We start from the raw sequence: 10,789 nt of genomic DNA on the forward strand, positions 1-10,789 counted from the left end.
GTTGCTGTCCCTCTGTCCAATTCGCCAGTGCGCTAGTTAATTGATTTGAAAGCGGCGAGACTTAAACAAGCCAAAAGGAGTCTGAAGCTGCAGTTTTTAATTCGGCTCCCCGCTACAATGTAAAGTGGAAATAGAAATAATAACCGCGCTATTGGAAATTATAAAAAAAGCTGCAAATTCAAGTATGACCACACCCCAGTGAAACAAAATATAAATCAAGTCGCGCTAAACAATTAAAATGGAACATATGAAGTCCATATGAAGTCCATAAATTATAAATGGTGCAATCCGTGGCTCTCAAACCAGGCTCCTCATGGATATATGCTTACCAGAATGGTGAAAAATTAATGCAGGTTCTTTAAACCAGAATCTTATCCACTTGATAGAAGACAGGAACCAGAAGGCTCGTGATAGAAATGTGATAGTTGGGTCATGAAAAAATATGAAGAGAAGAACGCAATAGCGTAAAACCCAACAAAATTTGGTACAAAGTGATTATTGACACCAATGTGGTTATCCAGTGATTGAAACAGAAAAAAGTGCTCAAGAATGGTGAAATAAATATAACCTCCACCAATCTTATTCGCTGCTTGCAAAACAGAAAAAATGGGCGTGCACAAACAAATCCAAAGGAAATGGAGATACCATATAGAAAGACACCTTTAGGTACTCCTTACCAAAAATCAATAATGGCAATCATATGAACACCTAAATATCAGTGCTATCCTTCACCAGATAAATTTGCCTCTTACCAAACAAATTAGTAAAACGCTTGTAGGTAACTCAAACTCCAAAGATGAAAGCACTTGTGTCTAACACTTCTTATTGAGGCAGATTCCAAACCAGATATCTCCAAGGAATGACCCCAAGATGATCACCGCCATAAAGAAAAAAGAAGCTCCATAGTGTAAAACCGCATAAACTTTTATTAAAAGGAAGGACTATAGTCAAATCTTCCATATACTGGACGTTGATAACCATATTCAGCTATACACAGTCATACCTCATAATGTTGGCTTGAATGCGGTGAATATGTTTCTTATTCGGGATTCAGATTTACCGAGAGTGCAAATATCCTTTATTATGGAGCTGCTAGAGTTTGCAACTCACCATAATTATTTTTGGTATAACGGACAGTTTTTTCGTCAGGTCACTGGTGTGGCCATGGGCGCAAAATATGCCCCATCTCTTGCCAACTTATTTATGGCCCAGTGGGAGGAGGAGGTCATCTATGCCCATCGTAGACCACAAATACTGCTTTGGGCCAGATACATAGATAACGTGCTCCTCCTCTGGGATGGCCATCACCATGAGCTAATATTTTTAGATCAGTTGAATTCCAATGACCGAGGCATACAATTGTATTATGAGTGTAGCCAAACTACCATAAATATTTTGGATCTAACTATAGGTATCAAGGATGGATTATTTACCACCTCTACATACTTTAAGGCAACCAACAGGAATTCGTACATTCCTGTCAATATTTGCCATTATGCTCCTTGGTTGCAGGCAATACCCAAGGGACAATATCTTCACATTAGGCGTAACTGCACTAGTTTTCAGGAATTTGAAGCTCAAGCTCATATATTGACAGAAAGGTTTCTAGATAAGGGGTACGACAGCAGATTCCTTAACTGAAGTTGGCCAAATGGATAGAGATCAACTACTGAACAACTTGAGTAGGGTGGACCGTAAGGATTTTTCCTTTGGTTTGCTTTTTGTTACATCCTTTTCAAACCAACACATGAGTATAAAGAATATTGCAACCGCACTCAGGTGGATGAAAGCAATGGAAATACTTTTATTCTTCAAATCATAAGTAGACAGACAGTGCAAGGAACAGGTAATCCAAGGTTAACGCGTTTCACGGCACACACGGCCGCTTACTCATAACCGTAGTGATGGATCACGGAAATCGGTTTGATATACACACTCTGATTGATGATAGTAATTGATTGCAGATTTGTGTCATTAACTTAATACTCCTCAATTGAGGAACCGATTGATCCGTGATTCAGCACCTGGGATTGTTGGAACATACATGTAGAAATGCTCCATTACGAAGCAAAAAAGACATAACAATACACGTGAGATGCATGAAAGAGTGTACAAAGCAAATAAATGTGACTATAATAATAAAATCATGTTATGCAAGGGAAGAATCCATATCGGCATAATGCAAGAAAAAAATATATATAAAACAAAATATGAAAACTGAAACAAAAAATATATATACATATATAATTATATCATATTCTTCTATTATCTTGCATGGATATTGGGTCTCAGGACATGCCTTCATCAATATAATAATGAATAAAGAATATTGGGAAAAAAATGTAAAAATATGAACAATTGAATAAAAAACTCTCTTGTTATTTCCCAATGAAATACCGTAAGTGAAAGTGCATGTACATATATGAAAATACGAAGCACTTGAAATGTATATGGGATATACATAGTATGTGCATATATGTAAATGTATCAAGTACAACATTAATGTACATAAACACACACATACACATGCATGGGTAAAATGCCCGAGACCGTAAAAAATTGTATATATGTGGTATAAAAATAAAGAACAAAAGTTATCTTATAAAAAGAGAAGAAAAATTATATATATATATATAAACACATAAATGGATGCGGCTATAAAACCCAGCGGTATGTATCTTAGCCCACATATCCGTCCTGTATATTGTTGAAGTTGTAATCAAACTATGTATATGAACGTGGACTATGTGCAATGAATATGTAAAAAAGACAAAATATTGAGTGATGACGAGTGGTCAAAAAATTAAAAAAATATATCCAAAATAATATGCGAGCTTACGCTGGTTGGCAATAAAAAAACCGATTAATAAAATTTATAAATATATAGCAATGTTTATACCAACCATGGGAGATGATGGTGAAGTGAGGAGTGCAGATATAGTGTGAGATAAACAGCAATAAGTGATAAGATAAGTGTGAACCGTGCAAAAATTATTAATTGAAAAACAATAAAATAAGCAAACAAACAATCTGCTGTGTAATGTGCGTAAACTTATTAGTGAAGAAATATGTGCTGAAGTGTGTGTGCGATAATCATAAAAATAATATTTGAATAATGCAATGAGGAAATTGCAAGAAATAGAGTGTAAGGTGAAGCATGTCTAGAGACGCAAGATCATTGCCGAAATGGATATATTCCATAGACACAATGTACATAAACCCGTTGGAAGGAAAGAAAGAAAGGTCCATGAACCATAGCAGACAGAGGTAATAATGTCAACATATGTTACAGTAGAAAAAACACACACAATGTCCATCGAAGGCAGAAGTAAAATGAAGATAAAGGTAATAAATTATTATTCAATGCCAACGAAGCAATGGGTTTATAGGACCAAATGCCAACGGGAAAAAGTTGAATGAAGGACCCTCATAGCTGTAATGAGAACAAATAGTCAATGGCCGCATGTAATAAATATCATATGAATTGTAAATACATACATGCGGACATATGACAATGTAACAACTAATTGCAAAACAAAACAAAGACGCTATGAATAAATAGAATAGATATTAGTATATATATTCGCTGTTGTAACAAGAACATGGCACACCGATGTTAAATAAGAAGCTAAGCTCAGACTGGGAGAGGGAGAAATGAATACCAGACAAATAAATAATAAATATTAATAAATACCAGAGAAAGGGTGTCACTCATAAAAATGAGTGACATCCCACTCCCAATTTAACCCATGAGGTATCCGTGTGTGTAACTTAAAAATCCAAAAAACCTCCCTTTTACAAAGTAATTTGAAAACATCACCACCTCTGGGAGGTCTAGTGACATGATCAATAATTTGGACCTGTACTAAAGACATGTCTCCTTGGTGTATGTTGTTAAAGTGCTTAGCTATATTAGTGGATTTCAGAGTATGGATGTCACTAAGGTGCTCCCTGAACCGATCTTTTAACCTACGAGTGGTTCTGCCCACATATTGCATAGAACATGATTTGCATGTAATCAAATAAATGAGGTATCTGGTGTTGCAATTGAAAAAATCTTTAATAGTATACAACCTATCATCATAAGTAGAGACAAAGTTGTCCCTGCTGATGATATGGGGACAGGTGACACAGTCTGTCATGCCACATTTAAAATTCCCTCTACAGTAAAGCCATGTCCTGGATGTATTTAGATGGGTGTAACTGGGTGGTCTGGGATAAGTTTCTCTGCTTCATTGGCAGAGAAAGCGCCGAGGGTTAAGCCTCTCTCTACTAAAGTGCATAATGCAGATTTATAATCTATGGTGGGATCACTTTTCAAAGGCTGTTAGGTGCAGGTGTCATTTAGTTGTCTAAGGGCTTCTTTTTTGTATGCCCCACTGTCAAGTATAACTATTGCACCTCCCTTGTCTGCGTTTCTGATGGTAATAGAGGTGTCCTGCTTCAATGATTTTAAAGAGACTCTCTCTTTACTAGTTAAATTATCGAGAGACCTAGGTATGGAAGAAGGTGTGTCAATGGCTAAGCCGAATATGTCTCTCTCCACTGCTTTTTGGAAGAGGTCCATATTTGGTGATCGTGACTGGATCGGGTAAAAGTTAGAGAAGGTAGACAGAGCGACTCTTTTAACCCCTTCCTCAGAATCCTCATCTGACTGGTACAAATTCTCCATTGCCAGATCCTCCAATTCAACAACGGCACATGTCTCACGGAAGGTGAGCACGGGCCTGTCCAAATTGGGGGATGTGGTGGGATCAATGTCATTAGAGATAGTGTCAGTTTCACTAAAAAAGTGCCTTTTAAGAGTTAAGTTACGGACAAATTTGTTAACCTGCAGGATAGTCTGAAAAGGGTCAAAATGAACATGTGGGCAAAAATTTAAACCTTTGGACAATAGACTTATATCTTCAGCAGTTAAAATTCTTTTAGACAAATTAATGACATTATTACTTGTTGTTGTTATACCGGTAGAAGAACTGTCCAAGTCTATTTCCGAGAGGAACGGAGGCGAAATTTGCCGTATCAAGAAATTTCCCACCTTTGATCTGTACAACGATGATCTCAAACAACAGTGGACAGAAACTCTATCTAAATGTTCCTTCGAGCTTATGAGACTCATTGTGAATTCCAAAAATTTGGAGCTCGACAGATTACAAGAGGAGATTTCCTCACTACAAACAGAACTTTTACCATTCAAGGAGTCTTCACTATTTGCAGACCTAGATCAAGGTTTAAATGACAAAATTGATAAGCTTGAGTTGGACATTATAAAGGGAAAACAAAAAAGTTGCTCAGGGATGAGATTGACTACGATACAAAAAATGTCTACACATGGAAAAGAACAAGCTCCTGGTACCGTCAATATCCTACCAAGAAACAGGTCAGCTTCTCAGATCCTGATACAGGAGCCACAGACACATCGATGGCTCATACATCGGATACATCAATGGAATCTAGATTGGGTAATGCATCATCGGCTTAAAAAAACGGATCAAGCAAACGCAACAGGCAATACACAAAGAAAAAGGGCAAAAACGTACAAGAAGAGGAGGGAGGAGAAGACACCACCGGCAAATTTCGCCTCCGTTCCTCTCGGAAATACTTAGACAGTTCTTCTACCGGTATAACAACAACAAGTAATAATGTCATTAATTTCAGTAAAAACGTTAAGGAAGGCGCCTAGCTCTTTCTAAAGATATTAAAACCTGCTGCCCCTTTAATTGTTTGAAACAATAAATAGATATAAAAGTGGGTAAAGAGGCGCTGGTGATCTTTTAGCTGGATATAAATCTTAGTTGGTTACGTATAAAAATCATATATAAAAAATATATAGACAATATAGTATATGAGATACGTGCATAAAAAATATACTTATTAAGGTGCTTATTAATATTAATAATTTATGTCCCAAATTTTTAATAGTGTATAAATTATATAAATACGGTATTGGTATTTTAGGTGTAACAAACAAAAAAAAAAAAAATTTTTTTGTGCTTATAGTGCATAAACTTAAAGTGCAAATGCTGACCTTAATTTACCAATAAATTATTACTTATTATAAAAGTGCTTAATATCTCCACCAATAAGTTATATTCACATATAGAAAAAATTAATAGTGCTCAAAAATTTGTGAAAAAAGTCTCTATGTTTCTGGATTTTTCATGCAACCAAATTGTGCGTTTTTTGTGATCTTTAATTCTTTCTTTAAAAAGTGCTCCAAGTGCTGGGGTGTGTCACACGTGGCCTCTTACCAGCTTTCCACAGGTCACAAGGACCTCCAGCGCATGTGATCCCTTTAAATTGGGTGGATCAAACCTCTCCTCGGTACTTTGTATATCCTGCTCCTACGTTACTCGAGGTGGACAATATAGTCCATACATATAAAGATAGGAAAAAAAGCCTCCAATAGTGAAATATTGTTTATTTAATAAAAACCACAAACTAAGGATAACAATTTGCCTCTTACTCTTTGTTGTGCCCTCCTGGCACTGGGCAATTAAGCAGTATGGGTCACGGGTGTTGGGAAGATATCCTCAGGGGATCTGCAGCTCCCTCATGTATCTCTCTCCCTGTTCCGTTTATGCCGATCGGCTTGCGTCCCAGCCACTGCCTCGAATGCCTCTGTTAGTTCCGGGTATAGCATTAACCACAATGCATTTCGCTCATTGTGCGTCATCAGCCGGTGATGACGCACAATGAGCGAAATGCATTGTGGTTAATGCTATACCCGGAACTAACAGAGGCATTCGAGGCAGTGGCTGGGACGCAAGCCGATCGGCATAAACGGAACAGGGAGAGAGATACATGAGGGAGCTGCAGATCCCCTGAGGATATCTTCCCAACACCCGTGACCCATACTGCTTAATTGCCCAGTGCCAGGAGGGCACAACAAAGAGTAAGAGGCAAATTGTTATCCTTAGTTTGTGGTTTTTATTAAATAAACAATATTTCACTATTGGAGGCTTTTTTTCCTATCTTTATATGTATGGACTATATTGTCCACCTCGAGTAACGTAGGAGCAGGATATACAAAGTACCGAGGAGAGGTTTGATCCACCCAATTTAAAGGGATCACATGCGCTGGAGGTCCTTGTGACCTGTGGAAAGCTGGTAAGAGGCCACGTGTGACACACCCCAGCACTTGGAGCACTTTTTAAAGAAAGAATTAAAGATCACAAAAAACGCACAATTTGGTTGCATGAAAAATCCAGAAACATAGAGACTTTTTTCACAAATTTTTGAGCACTATTAATTTTTTCTATATGTGAATATAACTTATTGGTGGAGATATTAAGCACTTTTATAATAAGTAATAATTTATTGGTAAATTAAGGTCAGCATTTGCACTTTAAGTTTATGCACTATAAGCACAAAAAAATTTTTTTTTTTTTTGTTTGTTACACCTAAAATACCAATACCGTATTTATATAATTTATACACTATTAAAAATTTGGGACATAAATTATTAATATTAATAAGCACCTTAATAAGTATATTTTTTATGCACGTATCTCATATACTATATTGTCTATATATTTTTTATATATGATTTTTATACGTAACCAACTAAGATTTATATCCAGCTAAAAGATCACCAGCGCCTCTTTACCCACTTTTATAATGTCATTAATTTGTCTAAAAGAATTTTAACTGCTGAAGATATAAGTCTATTGTCCAAAGGTTTAAATTTTTGCCCACATGTTCATTTTGACCCTTTTCAGACTATCCTGCAGGTTAACAAATTTGTCCGTAACTTAACTCTTAAAAGGCACTTTTTTAGTGAAACTGACACTATCTCTAATGACATTGATCCCACCACATCCCCCAATTTGGACAGGCCCGTGCTCACCTTCCGTGAGACATGTGCCGTTGTTGAATTGGAGGATCTGGCAATGGAGAATTTGTACCAGTCAGATGAGGATTCTGAGGAAGGGGTTAAAAGAGTCGCTCTGTCTACCTTCTCTAACTTTTACCCGATCCAGTCACGATCACCAAATATGGACCTCTTCCAAAAAGCAGTGGAGAGAGACATATTCGGCTTAGCCATTGACACACCTTCTTCCATACCTAGGTCTCTCGATAATTTAACTAGTAAAGAGAGAGTCTCTTTAAAATCATTGAAGCAGGACACCTCTATTACCATCAGAAACGCAGACAAGGGAGGTGCAATAGTTATACTTGACAGTGGGGCATACAAAAAAGAAGCCCTTAGACAACTAAATGACACCTGCACCTACCAGCCTTTGAAAAGTGATCCCACCATGGATTATAAATCTGCATTATGCACTTTAGTAGAGAGAGGCTTAACCCTCGGCGCTTTCTCTGCCAATGAAGCAGAGAAACTTATCCCAGACCACCCAGTTACACCCATCTTTCACCACCTCCCCAAAGTTCATAAGGGCTTAGATCCAATTTTGGGGAGACCTATTGTCTCTGGGATTGGATCTCTCTGTGAAAAACTGGGTGAATGGTTGGATGGTCAATTACAGGATCTTGTATTAGAGCTCCCCAGTTATTAAAGGGACACCAAACATTTATTGAACATCATGGATGCTTTTTCATGGGCAGAGGACTATATCTGGATTACATGTGATGTATCCAGTTTATATTCCTCTATACCCCATGATCTTGCCATCACAGCCATAGACACCTTTCTAAAACAAAGGACCCATCTCAGTGTTGAACTACAAGCCTACATTCTTGAGGTATTGCTATTTCTCTTGAAACACAACTTTTTTTCATTTGATGGCAGTTTTTACCTCCAAAGGTGTGGGGCAGCGATGGGGGCTAAGTTTTCCCCCTCTCTCGCCAACCTATACATGGGTTGGTGGGAGAGACCCCACATCTTTGGAGGTGACAACCCATATAGGGACTGGGTCGCTCTGTACTATCGCTACATAGACGACCTGATCTTTGTCTGTCACAAAAGTGTTAATCTGGATGATTTTTTGTCATACTTGAATCACAACTCTTTAAATCTAAAGTTTACAGGTACTTCAAGTGCACAAAAAATAGAATTTTTGGATGTTGTGTTGAGCCATGTTGACAACAGAGTTACATCTAATTTATACAGGAAACCATTGTCTGGAAACAGTTTACTACATGCACACTCCAGTCACCCGGTTCACACCATTAAGGGTATCCCTGTAGGGCAATTCCTCAGAGTTCGTAGGATTTGCAGTAATATACAAGATTTCAAAAAACAAGCGTCCTCATTATACCATCGATTTTTAGACAGGGGATATCCCAAATGGAGGTTAAATAGGGCATACTCTATAGCTATAAATAAAGATCGTTCAGATCTTTTAGCATCAGGTAGCCCAAGAGACCCATGTTATACACAACAGGATATTGTTCCCCGGAATAGCCATAGAAACACACTTCGGCAAAATATCAGGAATATACATAATAGTGTGCCCAAGAGTTCCAGAAAAATGGTTCCTTCGATCACACTATCTTTGCCCTACAGCTTAGAACCCAATAAAATAAAAAAGATCATTTTAAAGCATTTACCCACACTATACACAGATGACATTTGTGCAAATGTCCTTGCAGATGGGGTTAATATAGTAGCTAAAAGGGCAGCCACCTTGGGCAATTCCCTGTCTCCCAGTCTCTATATTTCTGAAAAATCTAATACATCCAGGACATGGCTTTACTGTAGAGGGAATTTTAAATGTGGCATGACAGACTGTGTCACCTGTCCCCATATCATCAGCAGGGACAACTTTGTCTCTACTTATGATGATAGGTTGTATACTATTAAAGATTTTTTCAATTGCAACACCAGATACCTCATTTATTTGATTACATGCAAATCATGTTCTATGCAATATGTGGGCAGAACCACTCGTAGGTTAAAAGATCGGTTCAGGGAGCACCTTAGTGACATCCATACTCTGAAATCCACTAATATAGCTAAGCACTTTAACAACATACACCAAGGAGACATGTCTTTAGTACAGGTCCAAATTATTGATCATGTCACTAGACCTCGCAGAGGTGGTGATGTTTTCAAATTACTTTGTAAAAGGGAGGTTTTTTGGATTTTTAAGTTACACACACGGATACCTCATGGGTTAAATTGGGAGTGGGATGTCACTCATTTTTATGAGTGACACCCTTTCTCTGGTATTTATTAATATTTATTATTTATTTGTCTGGTATTCATTTCTCCCTCTCCCAGTCTGAGCTTAGCTTCTTATTTAACATCGGTGTGCCATGTTCTTGTTACAACAGCAAATATATATACTAATATCTATTCTATTTATTCATAGCGTCTTTGTTTTGTAATTAGTTGTTACATTGTCATATGTCCGCATGTATGTATTTACAATTCATATATTTATTACATGCGGCCATTGACTATTTGTTCTCATTACAGCTATGAGGGTCCTTCATTCAACTTTTTCCCGTTGGCATTTGGTCCTATAAACCCATTGCTTCGTTGGCATTGAATAATAATTTATTACCTTTATCTTCATTTTACTTCTGCCTTCGATGGACATTGTGTGTGTTTTTTCTACTGTAACATATGTTGACATTATTACCTCTGTCTGCTATGGTTCATGGACCTTTCTTTCTTTCCTTCCAACGGGTTTATGTACATTGTGTCTATGGAATATATCCATTTCGGCAATGATCTTGCGTCTCTAGACATGCTTCACCTTACACTCTATTTCTTGCAATTTCCTCATTGCATTATTCAAATATTATTTTTATGATTATCGCACACACACTTCAGCACATATTTCTTCACTAATAAGTTTACGCACATTACACAGCAGAT

This window comes from Pelophylax lessonae (genome assembly GCF_965119305.1).
Source record: "Pelophylax lessonae genome assembly, chromosome: 6".
Lineage (NCBI taxonomy): Eukaryota > Metazoa > Chordata > Amphibia > Anura > Ranidae > Pelophylax > Pelophylax lessonae.